Source organism: Mus caroli, unplaced genomic scaffold (assembly GCF_978045245.1).
Source record: "Mus caroli unplaced genomic scaffold, Mus_caroli_1 scaffold_10, whole genome shotgun sequence".
NCBI classification, from domain to species: domain Eukaryota; kingdom Metazoa; phylum Chordata; class Mammalia; order Rodentia; family Muridae; genus Mus; species Mus caroli.
Window position 1 is genome coordinate 16,290,041 of NW_028227265.1, and position 13,464 is coordinate 16,303,504.

The 13,464-nt window shown below is 40.0% G+C and overlaps 1 long non-coding RNA gene across 2 annotated transcripts in view; it reads left to right on the top strand.

Annotated features, from left to right (window-relative positions):
• The first annotated feature begins 2,682 nt into the window (after positions 1–2,682).
• The window catches only part of LOC115031768 (uncharacterized), a 41,591-nt gene continuing 30,809 nt past the window's right edge, over positions 2,683–13,464 (top strand). For both annotated transcript variants that reach the window (XR_003837430.2, XR_015048594.1), the window contains exon 1: positions 2,683–2,781. This is a non-coding gene — a long non-coding RNA (uncharacterized LOC115031768). The remainder of the gene's footprint in view (positions 2,782–13,464) is intronic.

The window sequence follows — 13,464 nt, forward strand, 5'->3', positions numbered from 1 at the left end:
TACAGGTCCCCACATAACCCAGAGGAATTGGATTCCCTGGATCTGGAGGTATAGGAAGTTATGAACTCTCTGTGCTAGGCACGGAACTCATGTTGTCTATAAGAGTGGAGTTTGCCTTTAATTGTTGAAACATATTTCTAGCCCCCCAAGTTGTTTTTTGTTTGGTTTGTTGGTTTAAAATATTTTTATTTTCATCTTTAGTTCATTCTTCTCTCTCCTTGGTCTGCTTTCCCACCAGGGGCAATACCTACAGAAGCTCCTCAACAGAATAGTGTAAGTAGAAGGCTGAAAGGTTCACATAACTAAACTACCCCAGTCAGAACCTGGTCCTGCTCATCATGGCTGGGCTCAAGTCTGCCATGCAAGGTAATACAATATGACATTAAAGTTCTGAGAACTCTCTTCCTGGGAGGCAAGTTCTTCCTTTGAATGGTAGCATAGATTCAGTCTTTCCCTTTTCCTTGCATGGATTCCTGGGAATTTTAAAAATTATTTCAGACCCATGTTTCAGTAGTGTGGAACACTAAGAGGAGCCAGTGAGTTTACATAGAGGAAGGAGATGGAGAGAAACAGAGAGAAACACACAGAAAGACAGAGAGAAGCAGAGACACAGACAGACAGAGACAAACAAAGAAAGACAGAGACACAGAGAGACAAACAGAGAGGGAGAGAACATGAAGTTGAGTGATAAAGGTATGAGAGGGAGTAGGGGAAAATTGAAGGAGAGGGAATAGGAAGGTGAATTTGATTAAACTATATTATATGCATGTGTGAAATTCTCAAACAATAAAAATTCCTCTTCTTTCATGAGGATTATAATAGGAGGAGGAAGAAAGCTCTTTTCTTTTTTTTCCTGTGAAATGCAAGATCTAGCAATGCAGGGTTATAGAAGCCTTATCATTGGAGAGTCTTATGGAAATAAATAGCTGGTACAGTGAGGACTTGGTGATGGACATTAAAGGCACCAGGTGAATGTTTGCTCCCAGGAAAGACATTTGTACACTTTCTGTAATTCTCATAGTAACACATATTAATAACCAAAAGAACAAAGAATCTTTTCATCGAAGGAGTGTGGTAGACCACACTGTCAGAAAGTAAACAAAGCACTGTTCTTCATTAGTGGGATAAAATGACAGCAGGCTGTTGCTGATAGGAGTCGCTAAGAAAGGTAAAATGTCACCCCAGGAGCATCCTTCTCAAAGTGCATAGATTGGATCAAAATATAAGAAAAGATATAACCAGTCTTGACAGACTGCAGCAGAGCCAGTGAGCATTCTTTGAGGCAGTCCACTGTCTGCAAGACAATGTTTGTATAAGTTCCAAGTTAAATGGGCAAGATTAGAATATGGGAGCATATTGAAACATGGTTGAATCAATATTAAATTTTGGAAAGGATAATTTCACTGTGATTATGCATGAAGCTGGCCTTGTTGTTGGGCAAAACACACTGAATTATTTAGTGGTGAAAGTTCATGATCTTTGTAACTTGCCCTGGAATGTTCAACAAAACATAAGAGTTGGTAGAGTAGAAAAAACAAGCATGCCCCAGTTTCAACAGTTCATGATCTAGAAGAAGGGGGAGCTGAGAGTGCAAAGCAGTATTCATTAATGTTTGCAAGGCTCATTGTTTTCCAAAATAAAAACATTCATTAAAATAATAAAAAGCAATGAGAAAGAATGGAGACAAAATATCATATCAGGTCACCATTTCAGAGAAGTAAACATCTCATTGTATAACCCACCAGTGGGAAGACCCAGGAGGGATGAAACTCATCCTGTTTTAAAAACCACTAGTAACCTTTCCCGGTTATTCTGAAGCGGGTCACTGCACCCCAACCTCATTCTTACCCTCCTTCTAGTTAATGAGGCAGACAACAAACCGAAAACCACAGCACAACAAGAAGCCACTTCTCAGACTCTCTCACAAATAGACAGGAAACACTGGCAGATGTAGGGGAACCCAGGGCTTCTCTTGGCAGCAGCTTCACAGGGTCCATCAGTCAACTTCCTGGAATTCACACTGCAATGATACCTTCCCCATCTATCAGACACTATGCCCTTGTCTATGCTCCATGCCCTTGCCTGGGAGAATCAGGGCAGCAATAATGGCAGGAATATTTTGCTTCTAGCCCAGGCCTACTGGAGCCACAGAGGTACTGGCAATAGTTCAGGGGTACAAGGCCAGCCTGGACTACATAGCTCCCCAAGCTCCCAGAGCAATCAGTCTTCAAATGTTTTAACTGCACTAGGCCCATCAGCACCACCTGAGAGCTTGTTAAAAACACCAATTCTCAGTCTCACCTCAGACTTACCCAGAATAAGAAACTGGTGGCAACCTCTGCAGTAACAAGTCCCCCAGGTGATTCCGATGGAAACTCAGGCTTGAGTTATTGAGTTATTATATAGAGCTCTAGAATTTGTTAAAGGGGTCCAGACTAAGAGAAAGAACTACAAGTCCTCTGCTGAGTCTGTCAACTCCACACCCCCTTGCATTACATTCTATTCTGTTTTAAAGTCAGTCAACCAACCTAACACATATCTGGTCACTAGGGTTGATTTAATTGTGTCAAGTAGAAGTGATCATTTTCATCATGAGAACAGAGGACGTTAGTTTTCAATTACTCAACAAACCTGACCTTAGTCTTGTGCCCTGGTGATCAATAAAGTCGGAAGAGCAATTGGAATGTGTTGTGTTCACCACTGGAAGGCACAACCATCTGAGAATAGTGAGAACAGGTGGAGATCTACATTTGAGCATACAGGAGCCACATCACAGATAAGGTGAGCCTGAGGTCCCTTTGGGTCTCCGTTCAGCTTGACTTAACTAACTCCTAAGAAAGACTATACTGGGGATACAAAATAACCAAATACCCAGCTATCAAAATGACATTTTTTTCTTTTTTTTTTTTTTTTACAACTGCACATTAAAGCCAAACAAATAGTCAGTATTTAAGTAAATAATGGTGTGTTCTTTCCATTTAGGGTTCAAAACTTTGTTTTAATTCTAGAAATTAGGAATAAGTGTCTTCAGACGGCAGACTAATATGATTCAGAGAGGGATACTGGTTAGTTTTAATGATTGATTTTAATTGCTTTCAGTAAATCATTTTCTCAATACCCTTTACATTTTGTGGCCAACATAAAGAGAATTGAATCTTAATAGGTGTAAGACGTGAAGTGAAAGTATAAATTTAAAAGTTCCTAAGTCTTTTGTCCCTTAAAGAAACAAAGGAAGGAAACCCATTGCTCCAAAAGAGGAAAGGAAAAAACAATTGGCCAAGTGTAGCTCTATTTATACCAGAGCCTGTGCTCTTGGAGTTAGTGTTACATATATATATATATATATATATATATATATATATATACTCAGCCCTTCCCTTTGTTCAGAAACACTTAACTCTTATTTCAGACAGGATTTCTGTTACATATTCACCATTAGGAGGGTGAAATAAGCACTATGAAAATTAACACATCAAAAACTAAAATTACAGTATATTGTGAAGATATACCCCAAACCTTCATTCACTGTGTGAGGAGCAAGTTCTACTTTTTGGTCTACAATGAGCTATGTCCAGACTGCAGTCCTCCCACCTTGTGGATCCCAGGATAGCTATGAATAGAGCTCCAGACAGTTGTAGATGACAACATCAAGGCACAATGTCAAAAGGTACATCCCTGCATGTGGTCTTCAGGGAGTGGTACCAGGAGTCTAAGCATGGAAGCAAAAGATACTCTTTTTCCCTGTTCATGGAAGATAGTATTTTTTTCCTTTATCTTTGTCTATTTTCAGTGATAGGGATGGAGAATTCTACAATACAGCTAACAACCACTTGTGTTCTGACTTTGAACTCTCCGACTGGCAGGCTGGTGGCAAGCTGAAAGCTTAGTTCTTGGTACCCCCACCCGTGCTTCCCCACATGTTCGCTTGTTTTGAAATTCTTACATTGATTGGGCATGACTACAGTGCGATTCCCTTCCTGCAGACAAGTCATTTGTATTGCAAATTGTTAATAGTATCCTAAAGTCCAATAATATCATCATCACGGGGGCCCCACAGCCTTCATATCCCCTTCCGCATTATTGAGCTAACAAGCCGGGATGTGGGAACAGCTGTAGCTCCTGGTGAAGCTTCTGTGCTGGCTTTCCCACTGGGGATTGCAAACTATTAAAAGGTTGTGGCAGATTGAGCAAACTTGATGACAAGAGGTGAAAGCACTGGCTTCGTTTGTCCTTGGGTGTCGATGGCACAAACAATATCAGAAAATGACCATTCTTTTTTAGTGGATAGATACCTGCCTATATGCACCCCTATTTATATTTACTTATAGTTTGTACTCAACATCTCCTCTCCAAATCTAACAAGATGCAAACTTATCCAAGAATGTACATAACACATACACCAATAGGCTTTGCAATAAAATACACTCGAGTTGGAATTTTGGCTTCTCCGGTGCCTTTCGTCAGGATCCTTTTGTCCTTTTTCTTGCTTCTTCGTCTCAAATATATAAATAGCAGTAATCTTTTGCATACTTAATGAGTTGTATTTAATGAGAATGTGGATTAAAGTGCTTATGTACAATAAATGCCAGCTACAACAAGAGCTAATTATGTAAAATACTTTCTGCAACAAGAACATGCTATTTCGTGGATTTAAAAAGAGCAGTGTGTGTGTGTGTGTGTGTGTGTGTGTGTGTGTATTTCATGCATGTTGCGGGTGTACCTGGAGAAGAGGGCATCATATCCCCTGGAGCTGGAGTCACATGTGCTTGGGAGCTGCTCCATTTACCACTGGGCTCTGAAAGAACATCAAATGCTCTTTCCCACAGAGCTATCTCTCCAGTCCCTATATCTTAGAGTTTAGTTGAATTAAAGGTACATTGAATTGTTTCAATAAATATAAATACTTTCAAACTGCATTCTGAGTGTTGGAATCTCAAGGAACAAAAGACTCATTTTGAATTTTTAGATCAATAAATAATTCTTATTTGGACTATGGGCAGACATTTACTTAATCATTCTAGGTTCAAGGGAACTTTATTATATATTGACCATGACCAATTTTTTCAGGGTTTTAATACTTAGACCAAAAATATAGTAACTGAAGATTTCTATTTCTGGGTATATTAGATTAGCATAGAGCTGACCCAAGTCTACACCAAGAACACTAGAAAAGGTAAATGCAAAAACAAAATTAAAACAACAACAACAAAAAAATTTGGGCAGGTATCAGAAAGCAATCAAGACAGTTATTAGATGTGAAGCCAAGAACCTGGAGAGAAGGGAAAAATACTGGAGGTGAGCCCAACATCCTACATTTTCTGGGAATGCATTTGCAGATTGTTGAACAGCATGGGGTCAGCTGCAAAAAAGCCAGCACAAAGCATCTAAAGTTGTGCTTTTCACAGGCTCTCAGGTGGAACAGCCAGAGACTGGAGATAAAGTATTTTAAAGGAGTCAAGATTTGGGGAACCAAATCCTGAAGGGAATGGAAATGAGCCATATGTCCATATGTATTCCTCCAGACCTCATGCTTCATCTTAAAGTGGCTCGGTCATGGAAAGGGCTCACAGAGTGATTAGCAAAGAACAAGATTGGCTTCTGCGTAGGCTGAAGTATAGCTCAGGTTAGAACCTTGGCTAGATATCAGGAAGCCCTGAGTTCAAACCCTAGAATGATCACAATTGAATGACAACGCACAACCCTAATCTCATCACTCAGGAGGTAGAGGGGTCATCCTTGGCTACACAGTGAAGTCAAGGCTAGCCTGGAATACATAAGACCCCATTCACAAACAAGTTCCATGCATCAATTTTAAGCTAACTTTTTCAAGGAATATGGGCTTTAAAAGGCATGGTCGGCCTTTTGATATTGCAACAGCTCTGTTATCTGCAAAGTTCACTGCTTATAATTTGGCAATCAAACTACAAGAAATATTTAGAAAATCAAAAATAAAATAAAATGTATTAAGTATGTGTATCATTTTTGCATAAGGCTGCATACATACAACCATCTGTTATAACCTACAACATTTTTAGGCAATAATGATCAACATTTAGGTAGAAAATGATCCTGCAAGATTGTAAGATCGGGCTCTAGTAGAGTCTCGGGATAAAATATATGCAGCTGCCTTTTCTCCTCTTCAACAGAAACTGACAGGCACCACACTGACACATTGTCTGTGAACCACTGCCTAATAGACTTCCCTGTGCCAGGATATGGCACTTGGAAAGTAAGTTTACATCAAAGCCACATTTTCAAAACAATTCACTCTCTTCTCTGTCACCCATCAGAAAAGCTATACCAGTAAAGTCTTGCCAACATGGCTGCCTAAATGTAAATTGAGCAAGGACAATATCAATCGATGTGCTGACACAGAAAGCTCACTGGTTCTCAGTCCTGCAGAAGGTAAGGGATGCTAAACGTGGGAGAAAAGGTTTTTTTCCAGAGAAGAACATAGTAATTGATTATCCAGTACCAATTGATCAACCCTGAGCACATGTATATGGATAACATTATACAGACTGAGCAGATCATATGCAGGTATATATGCATGCAGCAATTATTAATAGGTGGGAAGGCTATTAATTTTAAGGAAATCAGGGAGGGGTATATTGGAGGACTTAGAGGGAGGAAAGGAAAGGGGAAATGCGTATAATTATAAGGTCAAAGGAAGAAATATGTTTTAAAAAGAGGACATGAGTTACAGAGACAAACTTTAGAGATGAGAAGGAAGGAACGACCATGCAGATACTGCCCCATCTGGGGATTCATACCATAATCAACCACCAAACACAGACACTATTGCATACACCAGCAAGATTTTGCTGACAGGACCCTGATATAGCTGACTCTTGTGAGGCTATGCCAGTGCCTGGCAAATACAGAAGTGGATGCTCAGAGTCATCTATTGGATGGAACACAGGGCCCCCAATGGAGAAGCTAGAGAAAGTACCCAAGGAGCTGAAGGGATCTCTAACCCTATAGGAGGAACAGCAATTTGAACTAACCAGTATCCCCTGAACTTGTGTCTTTACCTGCATATGTAGCAGAAGATGGCCTAATCGGCCATCATTGGAAGGAGAGGCCCTTGGTCTTGCAAAGATTATATGCCCCAGTACAGGGGAATACCAAAGCCAGGAAGCAAGAGTGGTTAGGTTGGAGAGCAGGGTAGGGGGAGGGTATAAGGGGTTTTTGGGATAGCATTTGAATTGTAAATGAAGAAAATATCTAATAAAAATAAAAGGACATGAAGCTGGGGTAGGTAGGTGGGATGTTTCTAGGAGGAATTAGGAGAAGAAGTGGTTGGTAAATATGACAAAAATATATTATATGAAATTCTCAAAGAATCAAAGATAGATAGATAGATAGATAGATAGATAGATAGATAGATAGATAAGAGGGCCTAGCTGTAGGTTTTTGCTGTGGGCCTCTCCCATCCTCAGAAAGCTGTAACAACAGACTCCACATGGACTCTGATTTCTCTCTCTAGAGACCCTACCATGCTGCCGGGTTCTGGCATGGGCCCTGAGTTCAGAGCTCTAGAGCTCTTCAGAGCTCTAGAATGCTGTCACCTCTCTGGATGTCTGTGGTGTTACTAAATCTTCTAAAAACAAACAAACGAATGAACAAATAAAACTCCTTACTCTCCATTCATCTGTTTCATTGTCTCCTGAATCCCCTGCCAGTCCCCAAATTGACAGATACTAAGCCCCAACAACTGAGTAATGGGAGAAGCGGAAGCAGAAGCGAGCATCCTGCTCTGAAGACAGGACTCGTCGCTGTCAGGCTTTCAGACTTGTTTTCCTAGCTATTATTAATGGTATCAATCCACCAAGTTTTGAAGCTTGTCTTTGCTTCTGTGAGTATCCACCTTGATTGCCTCTGACTTTCATCTTCCTCTGAATCCACAAAGCAAAGACTGCTTCCTAATTTCACTGTCTGGATGGTTGGAAGTTGCCATGTCAACATTTCTCAAGCACTAGCATCAACTTCTTACTGCAGTAGGGAAGGATTTGTACCTGACTGACTCGGGTTCTGGATATAACAGCAGACGGTCTTTGACTTCCACTCCTCTGCTTGTTTGAATTAAGCCATTATGTTCACATTTCTTTGCATGTGCATGAAAAAAAATCTAAAAGAACCAGGTCTAGGTAGCTGAGCCTCCCCATCACCACAACTTTAACAAGAACAATGATTTTCTTCAATTTCAATTTACTTTAAGGATTCATGATCTGCCTCTGTTTTTCAGTAGACTCACCCTAAATGACTTCACATCCATATACATGTGGGGTCTTTATGTTTCTTTATCCATTTATTATTTATTGTCATCATGCCCTTGGTTCTGTGAGATCACTCTCTCTGTACAGAAGTCAATATAGTGTATGAAAAGGAAATATTACTGGTTTTTATAATTACTCATCTGTTTAGATCTTCTGACAATCTCATGAGGCTGTTTCTGCTCCCTAGCTTTGCAGCTTTGATGGTTCATATTATAAATGGCTTTTATCTTCACCATCCACATTTGGAAGAAAAATGTTTTTCCTCTAAACAAATAACACTTTAATTGCCAGCAAACAAAATGGAAGATATCATCACCTTGCTGATCTGTGAGTCAATATCCAGCAAGCATCTGAGCCAGAACACACAGCTCAGCTGGATTCTGCCTGAGGAAGAGGGTGAGATTTTAGGGAAAATTTTAGCATTTAAAATCCAAGAGCAGAAGTTCAGCTGATGTTAATAACAGGCTAGTACATCAGACCAAATTCCATCGTGAGGGTTACTAATATAAACTGGGTGACATTTGAGTGAATGACCTCACATTCATACATACACTCAAACGTATGCATACACATTCACACACGTGCATACACACATGGAGACACACACTCACATACTCAGGCATGCACATACCCACTCAATCTCATACATATTCTCTCTCTCTCTCTCTCTCTCTCTCTCTCTCTCTCTCTCTCACACACACACACACACACACACACACACACACATATACATCGAAGACACTTGGATATTAGTGGAGCTAACATCTAGGAAAAGAGAAAAGCCATGATACTTGGTCCTGGTATTTGGTTCTATTCTTCAGACAAGACCCTGGCAACTCTAAAAGTTGCAAAGAGAACAGGAAAGCAGATATTTCCACAGTTACATGAAATTAGAAGAGAAAAAGACCAACACTGAGATTGGGAAGTGTCCTGGTAAGTTATTCCAGATTTTTTTGGGGGTGGTGGTGGTGGGGGGGTGTTCCTGATGTCTCTACACAAAGTCACACCAGAAAGCTCCTACAACCAACACTGAAATGGCTACTTTGAAGTGAACACAATTCCTCATTAGAGTCAGGAGTTCTACTTGTAGCTAGTTATCTGCTTAAAATAGAAATACTTATGTCATACCTCTGGTCTAGCATTTAAAATTCAAATGAATCAAAACCTGACATAAAAGAAGAATAAGAAAAACCATATATAAAACAGATGGAAAAGAGAATCAGTACAAATATGTAATATGTACCTTGAAACAATGATAGTTTTGGAAACATTAAATGGCAGGACAGAATTTGGCAGGAAGCAAAAGCCTTCAATAAAGTGTCAGATGAAACTTGGAGAAATACAGCCAAAAAACTGAGACCAGCTCTTACCTGGAGAGCTGAGGGTAGTTTTGACACAATGAGAGAAATAACTTAACAGAACAGATGAGAAGAAAGGCCAAGCATGAAGCACAAAGAGAAACCAGCATTTAAAATAATGAAAGTAATTTAAACAGATGGGTCATGGACACGAGGCTGATGTACATGCAACTGTAGTCCCAGGAGAGAAGGGAAAAGCAATGAAACATCTCCAAAGTTAATAAAATATACCGAGCCACAAGCTTATGAAGTGCTAACAAATACCACACAGAAATATAATTAGTAGAAGTCCACAGATAAAGACTAATAAAAAATAAAATAGGTAAATTAATCTCAAAAATCAGTCAGAAAAAAACCCCAGATATCAATATTACCATTAAAATGATAGGACTGGTAACTAGCCTATAGAGTGAATCCCCTGAGAATAGAAACTTGGATCAATGATCAAGATCACTTACTGTTTTTAAAGAGGATACAAGTTTGGTTCCCAGAACCCACATAGCAGCTCATGCCCTTTTCTGCAGACATGAATGTAATACATATACTATAAAGCAGGTAAATACAGACACACACACACACACACACACACATACATGAAATAAATCTTTAAAATAAAAATAAGAAGTAATACAGGCAAACTGTAGCTGTACCACATAATTATAAAAAAAATGAAAGAACTTATAATCAACATAGAGTTCAATAATTAATAAAGTATTCATCATTAAAATGGAGGCAAAGCATCAAAATAAACAAAATTTGAGAGCATCTCTCACCCCAACTCTTCATGCGGATTGTCCTTAGTAGCAGGCAATGGTATGAGTAAAACGCATGAATAAACGTGTAGCAAAGACAATGATTATTATTTCCATGACAAAATATCCCAAAACCTTACAAAATTTGAAAGTCATAATCTAATCAGCTTCAATTATCCCTGGGCCAGAGAGACAGTAGTACTCTAAGGGCTCAGCATAAACCTATGTGTATCAAAAGTAAGCTTAAATTAGACTTCAAATTAATTCATAGTATGCACTACAATCAATAGAGTAACTGTGTGTGTGTGTGTGTGTGTGTGTGTGTGTGTGTGTGTGTGTGTGCATCATGTGCATCCAGGAACCCATACAGGCCCGAAGGGGGCAACATCTTTCCTGGACCTGAGTTACAGATGTTCTGAGCTATCATGTGGATTCGGTGGCCCAAACCCAAGTCCTATGAAACAAGAGGGAGCTCTCTTAAGCCCTCACCCAACTCTCTCCAGCCACCAGAGAAACATTTGAACACAAACAGGGTATTCTTTAGTTTGTAAGCTAATATATATGTAAGAGGAATAATAATCAAACAGGGCTTCCTTAGGCCCTCCTGAAGAAAAAAGGATTTTTGAGCTCATAGTTTTGGAGAGATGTAATTCTGGGGGTGGGGGTGTGGCTTAAAGTTGTAAATGGGAAGGAAAGAATATTAATGGAGAGCTGTGTGCACTACTTAACCACCATGATGGACTGCCAGGACACCCCATCTAGTACTACCTGGGGATATTGGATGAGGTAGATGGCAGAAATGAATGCCTAAGACCTGGATAGGGGAACATGTTGCCCATTGCTCAAATGTGGCCCCATGGGCACTAACTGTCCTGCACACTTGGGCCTTTAAGGGTGTTGCAGTATAAAGCATTAAGTGACTCCTGTTTAGGTAATGAGACGATATACAGACAGACTCAAGGCAGCCAGTCTCTGCTAGCACTTGCCAAAAGGGGGCCAACTCTGCACGAATCTGCCACCCAAAATCATGCTTAGAGAAATAAGTAGGACTGCCCATGTTTTCCAGCTAGTGTGTAAGAGACATAGCACGATCTGGCTTATAAGAGACCTAGCACAATCTGGCTTATTGGTCCTGTGGATGACGTAGCCCAGTTCTTCAGACCACAGATCCTTTGAGTCTCCCAACTTTCTCCCAATAAATCCTGAGTTTATATAAGTGACCCAGTATATCTTAGTCCTGTAAGCAATTGAAAATACTGGCTGATAGAAAGTAGAACACTATATCCAGGGATTCCAGGGATCCATCCCATAATCAGCTTCCAAACGCTGACACCATTGCATACACTAGCAAGATTTTGCTGAAAGGACTCAGATATAGCTGTCTCTTGTGAGACAATGCGGGGGCCTAGCAAACAAAGAAGTGGATGCTCACAGTCAGCTATTGGATGGATCACAGGGCCCCCAATGGAGGAGCTAGAGAAAGAACCCAAGGAGCTAAAGGGAACTGCAACCCCATAGGTAGATCATTATTATGAACTAACCAGTACCCCAGAGCTCTTGTCTCTAGCTGCATTTGTATCAAAAGATGGCCTAGTCGGCCACCACTGGAAAGAGAGGCCCATTGGACTTGCCAACTTTATATGCCCCAGTACAGGGGAATGCCAGGGCCAAGGGGTGGGGGTGGATGGGTGGGGAACTGGGGGGGGGGGGAGTGTATTGGGGACTTTTTGGATAGCATTGGAAATGTAATTGAGGAAATTACCTAATTAAAAAAAAAGTGTAAGGTGAAAAAAAAAAAAAAAAAAGAAAGTAGAACACTGAGTATCTGGGCACAATCTTTGACTTTAAAGAACCAAATGTTTGCAGTCATATCTTCAAGAAACCATTAATATCTCTGAGAAAAGACAACACAGCAGAATGTAGCTTTGTAAATGAGGCATGGACTTCATGTGTGATATCACAGTGGTTCTTAACCTGTGGGTTGAGACCCCTTTGGAGGTCAAATGGCCCTTCTATAGGGGGTCACATATCAGATATCCTGCATAACAGAAATTTACATTATGGTTAATAACAGTAGCAAAATTACAGCTATGAAGTAGCAATGTAAATAATTGTATCCTTGGGGGTCACCACAACATGAGGAACTGTATTAAGGAGTTGTAGAATTAGGGAGGTTGAAAAATCACTGCAATATCTGGATCATCAGAGATACCATGAACACTCTACTAAAGGGAAAGAGGTACCAGGAAAGGCAGTCTTTGAAGAGAGTCATGCAACTGAAGATAATAAAAGACTGGTCTAGAAATGAAAGAGTTTGAAGAAACAGGCACAAGCTAAAGAAGGAGGATGCTCAAAGCTGTAGGAACAGGATTACACTCCACCAGGATATATCCCAGATTCAATGTTGTATCAAAATGCAAGAGAAACCCTTAAAAATTGTTCTATACGAAATAATTAGTATGAAAAATAAATGCTTGACTCAAGGCAGAAATAACAAATAAAGTGGTTTAACACTATCAAGGTACACACTCACCTTTAGTTTGTCCTTTTCAATGTCAATGGTCATCATTAACCTGTAATATAGAAATATGAGGTTTAGTGTACAAGGAAACACTGGCATGTAAGTCCTTTGGTATTTAATAACTTATTTTTAATAAATTTGTTAAACAGCAATCTTAGGTGTTCATCTAAAAGAATTCAGAGGGGCTTGAGAGATGGGTCAAATGTTAAAAGCAATTGTGCAGTCATGAGGACCTGAGTTCAGGTCTCAGGACGCAAGCTAAGCATCCTGAAGATGCTAGTAACTCCAGCTCTGAGAGATACAACATCTTCTGATGTAACACCCACACACCATATATCATACATACACACATACACACACATGCACATATGCACACACATACACAGAGAGGCACATGCATATGCACCTGTATACACATGTGTATGTGCTCTCATTCATATACACCACACACACACACACACACACACACACACACGCATACACAGAGAGGCACATGCATATGAACCTGTATACACATGTGTATGTGCTCTCATTCATATACACCACACACACAC